This window comes from Phyllostomus discolor, chromosome 3, assembly GCF_004126475.2.
Source record: "Phyllostomus discolor isolate MPI-MPIP mPhyDis1 chromosome 3, mPhyDis1.pri.v3, whole genome shotgun sequence".
Lineage (NCBI taxonomy): Eukaryota > Metazoa > Chordata > Mammalia > Chiroptera > Phyllostomidae > Phyllostomus > Phyllostomus discolor.
This window is the reverse complement of record NC_040905.2, coordinates 35,341,615-35,358,629: the sequence shown is the minus strand read 5'-3', so window position 1 is coordinate 35,358,629 and position 17,015 is coordinate 35,341,615. Positions and strand designations below refer to the sequence as shown.

Sequence of the window (17,015 nt, the reverse complement as noted above, 5' to 3'; positions counted from 1 at the left end):
ACACGTGAGAAAGACATACACAGAGACAACCAAGTCCTGTGGGGAAGTAGGAATGGAATGGCCACTCTTTCTGGTGGCGAGAGCGCCACATTCCCCCTCCTGAGAGGCTTTTTATTGGTTTCATTTTCATAAGACTTCAGGTAAAGCTCATTACTCATTGCTAAGAAGTAAGGATCAAACAATAGGTAACAAGGAAGTCTGAGGGCCTGTTTTGAGTCAGATCCAAAAGAGCTGTAAAAAACTTTAAGGAACAAACTTACTTCTTCCTTGGACCCTTACATATTCTTTCTTAGGCCTGATTACCTGGAGAACCTGCCCTTTCCAGCACATGGCTGCACCACTCTCCGTCATTGTTTCAGGCTTAGGTGGAGCAAGGGAACTAAGGCAAACCAAGAGATAAGGAGATTTTCTCACATACAATGAGGACTCAGGTTATGTCAAAGCTGAGGAGCAAGGGTCCATCACCCCCTTTTGCTGTAGCCCCCAAAGTCCTCTCTTGAAGGCCTCCTATGTGATCGTGCCTGTCTTAGGTCGTTCCCCCCTTGGGGAATCTTACCCATCATTGGCTAACCAACCAAGCATTGGGGGCCAGGCAGGGTGAAGTAAAAGGAGCAGAAGCGGTGCTCCTGCCAGGGAGATTAGCTTTTGTCTCCTTGCTGACTTATGGTCCAAGGTCATTCCCTCAGCCTTAGCCTTGGTGGGGGTTACAGCTTCTGATACCAGGCAGGGTGATTCCCAACATTAATAACTTTTTACAGTTTTTTAAAACATCTGGACAGCACCACATCATCTTCATGTCTCTCCTTGCATATTTCCCCTTTCTTTCACTAAAATTTGAGAGGGAAATTATTTACACCTTCCAACAAATGCTCTAATCTTTAAAACACCTGCGCTCCACTAGAAGCCTCTCAAAGATCTGCAGTAAGTCGTGAAAACTGAGGAAACTGGGAAAGTGAGTATTAATAGCAGTGCCTTTCCGTCCCACTTCACTGTTTTCACTTTCTCTGGTCTGTCTTCACCCCTTGCTCCCTCAGACACCTTTGAACTGAGAGTTCAGGACTGTCATCTGCTCATTAAAACCACCATCCGTTGCATAAGCAGAGGCCACCGGGGATTCAGGGCTGCGGTAGTGGTTTGACCCTTCTCCTTCCTGAGCAAAAATACTCAACCCCCAACGGAACGCGCAGCGGCAGCCCCACCTCCAATGGTCTTTGCCTCTCATCAGTGAAAAATGACTGGGGAGAGGGAGAAGGTGGAGACGTTACTTTATTTGGTGGGAGAAATTGGAGTTCTTTGATATCTTCATCCATTTTACAGACCTTGGGACTAAGAACAACAAAGGAAATCATGTTATATTCCACATTGAAGTCTTTCCCACTTATAATGTGATTTCTGTAGAGAAAAGCATAAGATAAATAGCTAGGCAGCTGAATTTCATATTCACATTTTTCTGTCTCATTCACTTGGGGACTTGTGTTGTTTATGTTTTACCCATTTGTATCTATTAAGTGATCTGTATGGTGTATAGTGATGTTTTTAGGGACAGAATATGCCAATTATAGAGAGAGGCAGGCTAGTTGATAGTTTCGAGGGCTCAGCATTATGGATTCACCTCCACATCAGAACATTAAAAAGAAAAGCAGAGGTTATAAAACCTAGGAGAGGTTATCTATCTATAATGGTCACTAGGATTTAATAACCAGCCTTGAGTTCATTTTGCATGTACATGCAAGGAATGTTCTACTTCATTATATCACAAGGAATTTAAAACTATTATTCTAAAATGTTGAGTTCTGGTTTTAATGCATTTTAAAACTTTTAAAAGTTTAAATGATCATTTTAAAACATCACAGACATGTCCTTTTTTCTTTCTAAAAGAAGAATCATGACATTCGAGGACTAAATCCTCTTGCTCCATAAAGCTAGTAAAAATAGTATTCCCCCACCTTTTGTCAATCTGTCTTTTTCTGTTTTTTGCCTCCTTATCTAAAAAGTTAACATTCAGTGAAGAAAGTGATGAAAGCAGTTTGAGAAAAATAATAAGCTCACATTTGACTATGAAGTGTAACAGACATCAGTCAGAGAGAGAGAGAGAGAGAGGCAGAGACACAGAGAGAGAGAGGGAGAGAGAGAGCTGTCTCCAGAACCTCTGGATGTGGAGGGAGATGTAGCTCCATTAATTGTTAGTTCCTGTGTGTGTGTTTAATTTAGGCCTCTTGATTGAGTGACCATTAACTCAATGTCGTGCTAATTGACCATGGCTAGTCAATATTACAATGTAGCATTAATTTTACATTGCTTTATTTTTAAAGGGAAGGAAAAGACTGACATCAATAGAAAAAAATTTTATGTGGTGACTTGTCTAGTCAAGATTTTGATTACAAGAGAAAGAAATGAACTCAGGCAAGCTTCTGTAAAAAAGGGAGACTATAGTGATCATAAGGATACAAAATTCACAGAAATGGTATAACTGGGCCTTGTCAGTTTTGTAAAACTTGAGAACTGAGGCAACTACTGCTTTTTGTGGCTATCCAATCATCTGTTTTCATTTGTCTCTGTTTGTACTCTTTGTTTCTCTGTAATTGCTATATTTTACTTAGATATCAGTTTGCACTTGACCCCAAATGGCAACTTCAGTCCCTAAATCTATATGATTTTTTAGTTTAAGCCCACCTGGAATTGGTTAGAGTCTCTGCTTTTCTTGTGACCGTCCACATCCCAAATGTAGAATAGTAATTTTTGCTGCACAGTGAATGAATCAGGTGGTAGTGGGTCAAGTTTTTACACCTATAGCAGTCAGGTTTTACAGAGTCAGAGTGTCAGGAAGGCAAGCTCTTTAGAAGGAACTGTAGGCAGATGTAAATAACTGTGTTTGGTTCAGTAATTTTTTATGTATGATAATCATTGACTCAACAACTATTTCACTGGGCATGTACTATGCACCAGACACTATTCTAGGTCCCAGAGATGCTGCAGGAACAAGCAGACTGAAAAGTCCCAGTGTCCCTATAGTGTTCACATTCTAAGAACAGTCTTTAGCCATCAAAGGTAACTGGGATAAAAAAGGAGTAGCAATGTCTCCATAAAGTAAATACAAAATGTCAAAGTACATGTGTATGTAATGCTTATATTACATATGTATAATTTGCAAACATCATAGTCATATTTGCTTTCACTTTATTCTGTAACCGTCAATTGTGTGTGAGTGAGCATAGGTGTGTACTGGACGCAGTAGTTGGGGTCTTTGGGTTTTACATGGCATCTGATTTGTAGACCTTGATGCAGCTTCTAACTTCCTATTAAAATGACTTTGAAAATACACCCCTCCCACCAATTATAATTTAAAAACCACTAAAACCCAGGTGTTAGAGTGATTCGTTACCATAAAATATTAGAGTAAATAATTAGATTGAAATTATAAATGGTAAGCCATCCATCCTATCCAGTTCTGAAAGTAGATAAACATAATTTCTTATACTTACCTGGACCAGAAAATATATACACTACTACATTATAGATATGTGACCATTTTTTAAATTATTTTTTAAGATTTTATTTATTTATTTTTATTTCATTTTATTATTTTTTTAGAGAGGGAAGGGAAGGAGATAGAGAGAGAGAGAGAGAGACATCAATGTGCGGTTGCTGGGGGTCATGGCCTGCAACCCAGGCATGTACCCTGACTGGGTATCAAACCTGCGACACTTTGGTTCACAGCCCATGCTCAATCCACTGAGCTATGCCAGCCAGGGCAATATGTGACCATTTTAAGTTTAAATATATATATATATATATATATATATATATGTATATGTATATATGTATATGTATATATGTGTGTGTTTAAATATATATGTTTATATATGCTTATATATGTTTATATATGTTATATAATTTATATATATCTTATATAAGAAATACATATTTCTGTAAAACATATATGGTATATATAAGTTTAAATATATATATATATATATATATACCAGCAAATACACACACACACACACACATATATATACCAGCAAATACAAAGATGGATCAAAATTAAGGAGGTATAAAATCTACATGTTTGCAAATACATATTTGAGTTGGAGTAAAATAAATACATAATAACTATCAAAATAAAATGATTCATTTTGCAAGTAGAGGTAACTTTAATGTCACATAGTTTCAACTCTAAATGAGTACAGTGTCTAGCCCCAGCCATAGTGTTTGCGTGGGCATGGAAAAAGAATAAATCAGTTATTTGTTTCAGTTTTTAAGACTCAGTATTAATTCATCTTATAACAATAGTAGAAGGTTGAACTATTGAATAAATAGCTTGAATTTGACTGCTCAGCTTAGAGGTTTGAGATTATATTTTTCAAAATCTATCTGAGATTCTGATATATACTAGAAACATGGGTTTTTATATTCTAATATGTAAATATTAACTATGAATGACTATTCTTCCTTAATAAATAGTAGATATATTTTTCTTCATTGGTATGTTATTTATGTACATGAACATAGAAAATTGGCATTGAGAAAATTAATCAGTTCAGAAATATGTAAGGTAAAAGATGAAAGTCCTTTTTCAATGAGGCTCTCTTTTTACTTTCTTATATCAGAGGGAACTAATTTGTCAAGGTTGGCATATATCCTTCTGGTTCTTTCCTCTAAATTGGCATAAATGTAGATTTATGTACACAGGAATATTTAAATTGATTAATTCACATTAAAAATATTATTCTGCAAGCCTATGGGCTTTTTTTTTCCCACCTACCAACATTTCAGATATTTTTCAAGTTATTCTTAGGAATGTACAATATTCCATAAATATGGGTATATTTTGAAGCCAGGCCCTGTTTTACTACATAAGAAATATTTGGACTCCTGTGAGTCTAGGAGTCTCCATGTCTTACTGAGATAAATGCAATACAAAACCTTTAGATAAGTGTAAGGTAAAAATGAAGTATAATTCCACTTCAGAAGGGGCTTCCAACATTACCTCATTAGTTTTTTTCTTTTATTGTTTCCATTTTAATTTAAGTGAATTGCTTACCAATTAAAAAATCTGTATTTTATTACATTTTCTAATGAGTGGATTTAAAGTATATGTGAACAACATTTAAAGAACTCTCTTCACACTACAAAGTATTTTTTTATAATTTACCCCAACAAGTTAAAAATTATAATAACCTCTGAATTTGCTATTATTTCTATGTTACAGAGAGAGAAATTCAGTCTCATAGAGGTTTATTGAATTGTTGAAAATTATACAAAAAGTAAAAGGCAGAACCTGAAATTAATGACTCATAGTTTGAGACTCCAAGACAAAATGCAAATTCAACTTTTTCTTCTTCAAACTTACTGTGGATTTTTTTCCACATTTGATTTTTGAAAAATATTAAGTGCTTTATTTGTATTCTAACATTAGGTAATCTAGCATTTCTACTTCCATAAATATTAAAAGTGGAATTTAGCCAGCATTCTAAATAATACCAATTATGGAATGTATTGTGTTTCATGATAGGAAATTTTTCTTGTAAATTCACTTATTTATTATTTAAAATATGATTTAAGCTGAGGCCACAGAAACCAAAATGACTTGCTATATTAGATACACCAAGAAAATTCCCAACAAAGCATCTGTTGGTTTTAGGTGATCAAAATAAGTGTTTAATAACTATCTTTCTCACTTTTCAGTTGTGGTTGTGTCTTTGGTTATGAGGGTATGTGGAAACTGAACGTGCTAGCAGCTCGCTAGAACATGACACAGCTTCCTGACTGTCCGCATCTGAAGCCACGGCTTCATGAAGAGCTCCTCTTATTTCAGTTACAAATGTGCTGAGCAGCACGCCTTCAGAGTTTGCTAGAACTTGCCAGAAGTGGAAAGTCATCACTATCAACATGGTCACCAGTTAACATTTACTGAGTGCCAACATTGTTTTTGGTGTTATAAATACACAGAAGAAGACACTGTTCCTTCCATAGGGTTGGGTTTTCTGTAAGGGTGGGAAAGAAGATTTGAACTTGAATGTTCTTTTCCTGCTGGGAGGTAGGAGTGGGGAATATGCAGTTATCTCAGGCCTTATTCTACATATTGGAATGTCATTCTCACCTGCTTATCAAAAATTGATAATATATGTAATACAACAAAACAAAAAAGGCATGTATTTACCCATAATGCACATGCATATGCAAAAAGTACGCATATTTTAAATATTGCTTTGTTGGCTTTCAGTGAAAAAGTCATATTCCCCAAGATATCCAAGTGCCTGTAACTACTATTTCCCAAGATAGAACAAATTTATACAACTAATAGAGAAAATGTGTCTAAAAAATATGTTGAGTTATTTGTATATGTAAGCATATTTATACAAAATCAATATGTAGCATACAGGGACCAAATGTTTTCATTTAAAAAGGAAGAGACAAATGTTATCCAGCTTCTCGAAAGAATGGGACATTTGACTAAAATATCTGAACTGACAGTTACTTAACAATTATTTTTAAATCACCGCTTAGGTCTTTTTCATATATAAATCTAGAGGAGTTTTAATTTTATTTCATGTAAGTTATTTGAGAGGCAATCATTGATATTACCTATTGGTTATAGCGAAATGTGGTAGTGACAGAAAGACGCACCTTAACTTAGCCCAGTGGTTCTAATGTTTGGGCCTTGGATCTGCAGAATCGGCACCATGTGGAGACTTGTGACAAATGCAGAACCTTGGGTCTCTTCCAGGACCTGCTAAATAAGAAACTTTAGGAATGACTCTGAACAACCCATGTTCTAACAAGCCCTCCACATGATCTGGTTGCATGGTGAAGTTTGAGAGCCACTGATTTAGAGACTCAGATACTTCTTAGGGTAGCATTTCTTTGTTACCCTCTTTGTTCTTATATTGAGTTAGTTTTGGCTCTCCTTGTTATCATTTCCTTCTTTCTACTTTCTGTTTATCTTTTTTTTTTCTTTTTAGTTTCTTCTACTTTCTGTATATCTTTCTTAGGTATACACTTAAATTTAAGTCTTTATTCCTAAAATAAGGATCTAAGTCTTTAAATTTTCTTTTATAATTTATTCAAATTCAAAAAAGCAATATATGAATTATTGATTTTGCTGTATTCCTACAGGTTTCCAAATATGGTGTTTGTGTTACTTATTTATAAATATTTTTAATTTCCACTGTCTTCTTTGACCCATTTTCAGAAGTTTTTCTTTAATTTCTTAATATAGGGACTTTTATCTTTTTGTTATTCCATTGTCTTGTATTTAGTGAGTGTAGTTTGTATAATATTTCTGTAAAATGTATAGACTTGCTTTATGTTACTTTTTGTAAGAATTCCACTCAACCTTGAAAAGAATGTAAATTACCTAATCACTGGATCAATTTTAGATATGTCCAATAAGGCTTGTTTGTTGTGTTGTTCTAATTCTTATTTAGCTAAGGTTGTTTTGGGGGTTTTGTTGTTGTTGTTTACTTGACTTGTCTTGTTTCTTGTTTGAGAAAGTTATGGTGAACTCTTCCCCTTCCACATATGCATCTTATGGTGGTAATTTGAGACCTTCTTCTTTCTGCAGTTCTGGCAATATTCACTATTATTATTATTATTATTATTATTATTATTTTGAGGCATATAAGTTTTGAAATTGTAGTAATTTGTTTCTGCACTGAACCTTTTCATCATAATATTGTGACATATCCTTAATAATGCTGTGGTCAGAGAATTTCTTTTGTCTGAAATGAATGTAACTACTACAGCTATCTTTTGCTTATTAGTTTCCTAGAATTCTTTTTCCATATGTAAAAGTAGGTTAAAATCTACTTTAAAAATTAAAAACAAAATAAAAGTGAAACTCTGGGACTCAATGAGTTCAGTAATTACATCCTTTGTATCAGATAAGTGATAAGAGTTTAGGAAACACCCAAGTTCAGAGACCAGGGTGTGTCTTCATTGTACCATTATGCTTGCATCAGCAAAAGCTATAACTTAATCATTTGTGCTTTACCCATTGTAAAGGAAGCTATATAAATTGAAGGGGTTTGAAGAGAAAGAAGTCTAGAAACTGACGATACAAAGATAAGAATTTGCTTAGAAAGTGTTAACTTCTTATTCCTACTATTATGTTTTCATAAGCATTTTCATAAGAACCAGACTGCCTTTTTCAAACCAAACCTTGAAATAAAACAGGTAAAAAGCAGAGGGGCTCTGAAACCCCAGAAGGCCCCTGACCCTTCCTTGGGTCTGCAGTTGTCTTGAGACAGTTTTGCAAAACCAGAGGGCTCCAGGAACTTAGTTTGAAAACCATCCCCCACACAAACGTAACCTGCTAGCCATGTAAAGAAAGACTCATTATTGGAAAAGGGCATGGGGACACTGACTAGTAAGGTAATACAACTCTGATTCTGAGTTGCCCGAATATAAATAATCTTTCATTCAAATGTTGATTCAGGTATTACAGTTTGATCCAAGTTTGTAGTTCTCACATTATCAATAAAGTGATATTTTGTTTATTTTATTTTTAAAAATATTTTATTTATTTATTTTTAGAGAGAGAGGAAGGGAGGGAGAAAGACAGGGAGAGAAATATCAATGTGCAGTTGCCTCTCCTGCGCCCCCAACTGGGGACCTGACCTGCAACCGAGGCACATGCCCTGACTGGGAATCGAACCAGCAACCCTTTGGTTCACAGGTGGGTGCGCAATCCACTAAGCCACACCAGCCAGGGCTGTTTATTTATTTTTTTTAATCAGTCTCATATGAGGATGGTTAATTTGAGTTCATCCCTGAAAGACCAATTATTCTCATGCTTGCTGTAGGATTAATTTTTTTTTTTTTTAGATTTTATTTATTTGTTTTTAGAGAGGCGAAGGGAGGGAGATAGAGAGGGAAAGAAACATCAGTGTGTTGTTGCCTCTTGTACTCCCCCAACTGGGGGGGCTGGCTTGCAACCCAGGCATGTGCCTGAGGCTGGGAATCCAACCGGTGACCCTTTTGTTCATAGGCTAGCACTCAATCCACTGAGCCGTACCAGCCAGGGGGGGATGAAAACTTTTAAAAAGAGACAAAGGCCAGCCTTTGTGCCACTGGAGCTGAGGCTATATCATGAAAATACAACCGTGTCAAGTTGACGACAGTCTAAGGTACCTTGCTAATAATTAGCACTTCTTTACTGATAGAAACGGTGGGGTTGGGATCAGCCGTAAGTAATCTTTGCTGCTTGTTCCTAATATTTCTTAAAAGCTCCCTGAAAGGATGATTACCTTTTCCATAGGAAAAAAAATTTGTATTACCCTACTCCATCAACATTTTTCATCTTTAAAACTTTTTTTAATTACAAAACTATGAATTCTGCCCAGATGTTGTTTCAAGACCATACACTTGCAAAATATTAATTCTAGTGAAGCATCAGTTTGTAGAATAGTGGTCAAAACTCTGAAGACCCTGCTTCTAATATACATGAGATTAAAATGCCATAACTAAGCTATTTCTATTCTCTAATCAATTCCATTCTTTTATATCCGTTGCCTTGAGTTTTCAAAATACCCGATTTAGGATTGTTTGTGGATGTGTAATCTTGGTCCCCTGAACTGTGAAATGAATTACATTTTCCTTTGTTATCCCAAAGGCAGACATTTGGCCTTTCTACTGTTTATCATAGTTTCTCAGTTGTGTGCCCTTTCATTCTAATTTGCTATACCTTACTCTAGATGGTTGCATATGTAAAAATAGAAATAAAAAGCCAAGAAATGTTCACTTTAAAAAACATTCCGTTGAAATTTCCTCTTGGTTTAAATATATTTTAATTTTATATCTCTTTTAGTAAAGTAATGACTAAATCATTTGTATTTTTTATTTATAAAGTGCTTCACTTGTGTTATTGCCCCTGAATAGAGACATGGCTGACAAGTGTGGGATGTTGAGCTGCGTAGCACTGGAGATAAACTCGGAGATACTCTTGGTATCCTATCACCCACAGGCATCACGTTGGCATAAGGACAGAGAAGAACAGAATGGACTAAAAATATCAAAAATTTCAAATAATTCATATCTATTATAAGAGAAACTAAATTTCTACATAATTTTTTAAATCTGTGTATTTATTGGGTACTTTTCTGGGAGCCCTACTCTTTTATATGGTGTAAGAACTAAGTATTGGTTTTGAAATAGGTTGATGTCCATCATCATATCATCGTCATCAAAGAGCACTAACCTGTGAAATAATCTGAATTCTTTCTATAGCTACTGCTAACCTGATGCACGATGGTGAACAAATAATATCTTTTTGGAGATTCATTTCCAAAATTGTCCCAATGAGTGTCATACTCTCTCCTCAGCATGATTCTGTAAGGCCAAAATAAAATACCTGTAAAGATAACTTCTCAGAAAGCACAACATTAATGCAAGGTGGTATTATTATTATGGAGGAGGAGCAATGATATGGTGGTAATGCATGCAGGCTCTGGAGCCAGACTTTCCCGGTTCAAATCATGACTCTTACTAGATCTTTGACCTTGGACAAGCTACTTTATCTCTGCATGTCTCAAATTCCTCAACAGTAAACAGACCGAATAACAATTCTTACCTCACAGTGTTGTTATGAGGATTAAATAAGATTATAATGTAAAGCACTTAGCACAGGGCCCAAGATATGTTAAGTGTCCCTTGCCCTTAAATAATAATATTTCAATATATAATACAGTATCAAATTTTGAACCACTCTGCGATGCTTGATTCAGAGCACTCAAAGCTTATTAAACAAAATTCTGGCTGAAATTTTCTGATTCAAATTACAAATGCCCTTATGGAAGAGATTTATTCCTTTTAGAAAGAGGAGGTCACGAGGACACTGCCTGAGCTACCAGAAATCCCAATATATATTTGCAAGTTCCTTTTAAGCTGTGGTAGCATCTTTCTGAACCTGTAAGTTCCAACTGCTTTTAAAGGAATCACTTGATTCTCCTTCCTCCCAGAAATATTTCCATCGCATAATATCATCATTCGATTAAATGAAAACTCCCAAAATCATGGCAGTTTTCAAGACTAAATTCATTTATACCTTGTTTTGAATTTATGGGAAATCCACGCCCACCTTAGCCCTACCTCTGGGTAATATTTTCTCCATGACAGGGCCTCACTGGGGAAATTCTAACTGAAGATAACAGCATAGTGTATTAAATGTTGCCAGTATTCCATTTAATATTAAACAACTGCATGGCAGGCTATTTAAATACCTAAGTTAAAAGTGATACATTAATATTGAGTATGCTGCTACTGTATAAAGTCCATTCTCCTAGTGATTTCCAACAAGCACCATTTAAGTGCCAACCTACTATTACAAGAGTTTACTATTTTATTTTTGCTCCAAAATGGCATCAACAATGATGGGGTGCTTCCAGGGGATTGTTGAACAGAATTTTTACAACAAAAGAGCAAGCTTAGGGAACAGCAAAATATCAACAGTAGTAATTGCAATGTTTGTGTTAGCACTCCTCAAAGCCACACACACTCATCAAACAAGCAGCTTTAAAGCATGCGCAATTGCAACTGAAGTGTAACTGACTTCCGCACAACTGGCGGATTTCCTGTCCAAAAATTACCGTGTGGTCATCTGTAGCTGAATGGTTACAAATCATCAAGTTAGTAAGATATCCCCAACCCAATATATCTGTTTAAAAAAATAAAAAGGAAAAGGAGTCAAAGTGACCAAACCTCGTCATCTGCCAATTCTCTGTGACTTCCTTTTATTCCTTTTTCTTTTCATTGGGAAAGAAAGGAAAAACAAAAACAAACTAAAACCCTCTCTCTGTAATATCTGTGTGTTCAAAGTGTCGAGTCCCCGTGAGCTCATTTACGGCTTTTTTTTTTTTTTTTTTCCTTTACTTTGCTTGTCTTGCCTGCTAATTTCTTACTGGAGGAAATCAGCGCTTTCAGGACGAGCTGTTCCTTTAACCCCTTTGACTGGCTCCTCCTTGGAGGCGAGCGAGGCGTGCTGCAGTGTCTGGGAACCCACCTAGAGGGCCCCCTTGACGCCAGCACATCCCCTGTCAGGCAGCAGTCTCTGCAGCCGGTAGGGCTGCTGCAGAGTTAATGTACAGGACCACGGAGCCTGCAAGTGTCCTGAGCTGCTCGGAGCGGCACAGCCCAGGGCAGACAAGGCGGCTGGCTGCGACGACTCCAAAGGTTCTGCTGGAAATTCGGCGCTGGGGGACCCCAGCAGGAGCCTGTTGCCATTGTGTTTTAAAAGCATGCAAGGTCTGTATGGCTTGGGCATGAGAATCTTTCAGAAGATGTCAGAGCACCAGAGTAAATGACACCTATTGGGGAATTGAATAGGGGACAAAAAAGAGAGAGAAAAGAGAGAAGAAAGACAGCGGGAAAGAAATTCTTAGACAACGTCTGACTCGCAGCTGTGAAATTCATTTTCTTAACAAGGCAAAATATGAAAAGCCCGCACATGGTTTTGATAACAACAAATTAAAGGGGTTTCTGCAGCGAAAGGATCAATAGCTTAGTCATTTTACTTAAAGAGAGCAGACAGCCTTACTGTGGGGTTAGGCAGCTGAGATGAATTTTCTTCATGACACCACCTTCTGAAGTCATAATGGTAACTGATGGTATTCCTGCCCTGCAAAGCAGAAATTGCTCATTGCCTTCCTACTTTTGCAGTTGAAAACCAGCAATTCTGAGATTTGGGGAAGAAGTTGGCTTTGATTGTACATGGTTTCTAGCCCCTCTGCCCAGGTCTTTGTCCGACACGTCTCAGAAGGCAGCACTGCGTTCAAGTGACCACACATGAATATGTGCCTAAGAAAGAAGAAAAAGCAATATTCATTTCTAAAGGACAGCATGGCAAAGCAACCTGAAGTTTTCCACTTTCCTTCTAATACGTCTTTAACAAGGATAACAAGAAACTGTCTTTTGACTCCCTTTTTTCCACATTCCAGAGTCCTTCTTGCAAGGATGCATTAATTTACACTCTAGGCAGTTGGATTTTTACCAGGACAATATTTGCCACCATTTAGGATAAACGAATGAACTGGTTATTTTAGTGTTTTGACTAATTAGTGGAACCTAAATGGATGGACTCCTACCTGCAGTGCTCTGTGATGTTTCTTTCTTCAAACCCCGGAAGGGCTTTTTTTGTTGCTCTTTGTTTTTTGGGGGTATTTTTTTGGAATTCAATACTTGTTGCAATAATTGCCCATGATAGCTGCTCACACAGGAGGGTTGGAATTCATCCGTGAAAATCACTACATGTAACATAAGAGACCAGGAAAACACCGATGAGAGAAGACCTGCAAATATGATGCACGTGAATAATTTCCCCTTTAGGAGGCATTCCTGGATATGGTGAGTAATCAATACCCCCTTCACTTTGTGCAACTCAGAATTATAAAATTCCCTGACAAGTACCAGAGGCAGATTTATCTTGAACAAGCATATCAGTATCAAGTGAGGATGAACAGTAAAACATGCTTAAGACCAAATATTGCCTGAGAAGTAATGGTTATGCAATAACAAATTAGTTGTTACTATAAAAGCATCCCCAAGTAAAAGTCAACTATGAGGACATTTGCAATGGCTAACATTTCATAGAGGAAAAAAAACCCACAACAACTTTGTGAAGGGCAACCATTTAACTGATAATAAATCAAAGAAAAAGGGAGGTTTGGGATTTGTTTTTGCTCTCTTGTTTTCTTTTATTTGAAGATCCCCTGGGGAAGGACACATATATTCCTGATATCTAACATCGATTTGCCTGGCCTTAGGTCCTTCTGAATTTCTGAAAGAAGGTTAAGGGAAAACTTAGAATGTTGACTCAATTTTAAAATAATACTAAGATGGGTTGGTGCCTCATGTTTAAGGAATATGTTAACTGTTCAAGAAATATTTCTACGAGGAAGAAGTAATTAAATAGAACTCTAACACATGCATCATGAAGTGTTCAGACTCACAGAACTTGCATACTGCGTTGATTTTGCTCATGTATTAAGGTTCCATATGATGTATTAAGGTCCCTGGACATGTGACATCATGTATCATTTTATTATTAGAGTTTATGACTGGTTGTATATAGGAATTAATTGCTGAGGGTATTATAAGGGCAAAGCTCATTATTTAAAATTGCTTGTTTGTTTGTTTGTTTGTTTGTTTACCAGACCTTTAGTTAGAGGAGGCTGGGTCCACTCTCCCCTAGCAGAAACTTTGTGAATGCATGATAAAGGCACAATTAAAGGTTTATGGCTGCTAATGTGGTTTGTTTGGGATACTGCAATGTGTCTACTTTTGAAAGTATATTTCCCAAGTACATTTTTTGTCTGGCCTCAGGATAAGTAACAGACCTTAAAATACAGGTTTCTGAGGTTTTTCTAGTTGCTTTTATGACAGTGTCTCCAATGGAAGCTTTCTGCTATCTTAAGGCTCCACCAAAATCACTTGCCGGTTTGTTGGATGTTTTAGCTTGTTTGCTACAGATCAGTAACACAGGAGGGTGGGTGACGTCCTCCGTCACTCTGGGCAGGTGCTCATATTCTGTCAACACCAGATCCATCCCGGATCGAAGCTGTGGCGTATCTTCTTTCTCTGCTGTCCAGAGCCACCATCCCCACCCTCCAGTGTGCTTGGGGGAGGGAGCCTGGGTGACTTGCCTGCAAGCCTCAGTGGCCCACTTCCAAGTGCATCACCAGAGTTCCCGACTCGGTGGGAGGTTTGGTGCTGGGGCCTTGCTGGTCCTGAGGGCGAGGGTCAGGCACCGGCTGTGAGGTTCTGGTCATTCTTACAGACACATTCACATAATAGTCCGTAACCCTCGGGTAGAGAGGGCCTGGAAACAGGCCCTGGCACACAGTAGGCATTTGTCATATATATTTTTTCTATTCCTTATGCCTTAACGAAGGTTAATTTTATACCTATTAAGATTTATTTTGGGGAAAATTTCCATTGTCATTTCTATGAAGTATAGCTTGCTATAAAGCAACAGTTTTTGTTCTGCGTAAGCTCTGTTGTTTGGGTCCATTTGTTTATGTTTCAATAGGGAGGATGCATGCACCCTGTGAATGCCTACCATTATAACCACCTATTATTTTGTTACATTTACCTCACCTCTACTTTTGACTGGAAAGAAACAAGCTATTCAACTCTAGAGTTTTTGAAAGAATGCAAATGTGCTTATTCATGCTTCTCTAGATTTGTAATATATACGTTTGAAAGCTGCATAGGGAAGTTGAGAGTCCTGGTGGTTTTCTTTTGTGCCTGAAGCTAGGAAACCCTTGGAGCATTTCACCACACGATGTGCCAGTTTGTTGTTGTCGTGGCCAGACGGAGCCAAAGTGGGGTGTGAGTGCCCTGTGCATCTTCTTACCTGGGCCCCTTAAAAAGATTCATGAGGAAGACGTTGAACTCGAAGGAGGTGGTGGTTTTTTCCAGGTGACCCAGTTAATGTTGTGCTTGGCTCTCAACTTCACCAGTTGTCGTTGTTCTCTCATTTATAACCTCACCTTTCAATGCTGCAGCAAGAGATTCTAGGTGTTTGTTGACAGAAAGCCTTCTTTTCCTTTGTCCCACTGTGAGAGTCCCTAATGGATTAGATTCCATGCTCATGAATTATCATGCTAAGGAGCAAGGACTTGCCAAGTTGTTCTCCTTTTCATTTCCAAAGACTGCCTTTCCTCATTCTCACATGCAGGGTTTCTTTCCCCCATAAAGGGGCAGATCAGAAGTTGGCGAAAGACCAATCAATGCTAGGGCAGAAGAAACATTTTCAAAGAGATGCGTGCTTTGGTTTCCTGAGTTCTAGCTCACCTCTACGAAGGCTCCGAACACTTTGGGTAGGCAGGACACAGAGGAACATGTGCTTTTTCTCTTCTGCTTTTTGAGAAGCAGGAAGGAGGGGAAATTGAGATACAGGGGATCTGGAGTCATCTTCATCTAGAAGTCGATCAGAGGCAATGATTCAAACGGAAGCCTCTGTACAGAGTTCCCGCCGGGACTCTCATCCTCCTGCCCTGGGGCTGGCCGGGTTGGTAACTGAGCAATAGCTTTACAAATCCATTGTTTACTGGTTACAAGTTAAAGTTAATAAGTGGTCTGATTACTTGTCTTAATAGAACACTACCCCTTGAGTCCTAAAAAAGTGGTGTGAAGAATGTGCTTTTCTTGTTGAAACCTACATTAGAAATATTTGCTGGAGGATTTTATTACGAAGGCTTCTTTCTATTACGCTTTTCAACCTTTGTGCTGCCAAGCCAAACAAAGATAAGGGTTTGCCTCACTAGGTAAATAAGTACTATATAGTTCTTCTTATTTTTTATTCTGACTAGTTGTGACAATATAGTGGTAGCCTAGGAACTTGGGATCAGATCTTGCATGGTTGGAAAAAGAATTGTAAGTCAGCTTTCTAGGAATTTAAATTTCATTTAGTAGCAATTAAGATGACTCTCTAGAAGCATGATGACGTGGGATTCTATGCACGGGCCTATCAAAAATGACATAACATAATGTGCCTAACATATGTTTGTAACTTTTTGCCTTCCTTAAAAGACATGTAACAACTTTGTATAAAAACACTATAGTTTCATGCCAGAAACACCAGGGTCATGTTGGATACAACTGAATTTTTAAGTCTGCATTTACAAAATTTAAGACAGCATTTTATTTAAATACCTTTGCATCCTTTTTATGATGGATTCAAATGGCACGGAGAGAGGACTGTGGGGACAGAAGCGGAAGGCATGGCTGGGCCGTGCTGTGCTCAGTGCGCTCCTCTGGGGAACCTGGGGAAGACGAGGGGCAGTGAAGGCAGATGGTGCATAACTACTTTACTTCTTTGTTGCTTATACTTCCGTTTGTTAAAGCTCACTCGCCTAAATGCTGTGATCAAATTCTCTTGGTGGCTGAGAGGTGACTTGGATCAAGAGGCAAAACAGGGTGACTCCGCACCGTGGCTCAACATTGAGGCATCTCCTTCCTTTGTCCAGGCTCCCCGCAGCTTTGCACTGGACTTTCCTTCCCAGGTTCCTGATCGG

At 37.7% G+C, this 17,015-nt stretch overlaps 1 protein-coding gene and 2 long non-coding RNA genes across 3 annotated transcripts in view; all 3 read left to right on the top strand.

Moving 5' to 3' along the window:
• Positions 1 to 17,015, top strand: part of PDE4D (phosphodiesterase 4D) — a 798,342-nt gene that overhangs the window by 274,944 nt on the left and 506,383 nt on the right.
• On the top strand, positions 747 to 3,376 carry LOC118499224. Its single transcript, XR_004901750.1, has 2 exons — positions 747 to 2,077; positions 2,123 to 3,376. It is a non-coding gene; the product is annotated as an uncharacterized LOC118499224 (long non-coding RNA).
• Positions 8,993 to 17,015, top strand: part of LOC118499225 — a 108,477-nt gene continuing 100,454 nt past the window's right edge. Inside the window, exon 1 of the long non-coding RNA XR_004901751.1 lies at positions 8,993 to 13,341. This is a non-coding gene — a long non-coding RNA (uncharacterized LOC118499225). The remainder of the gene's footprint in view (positions 13,342 to 17,015) is intronic.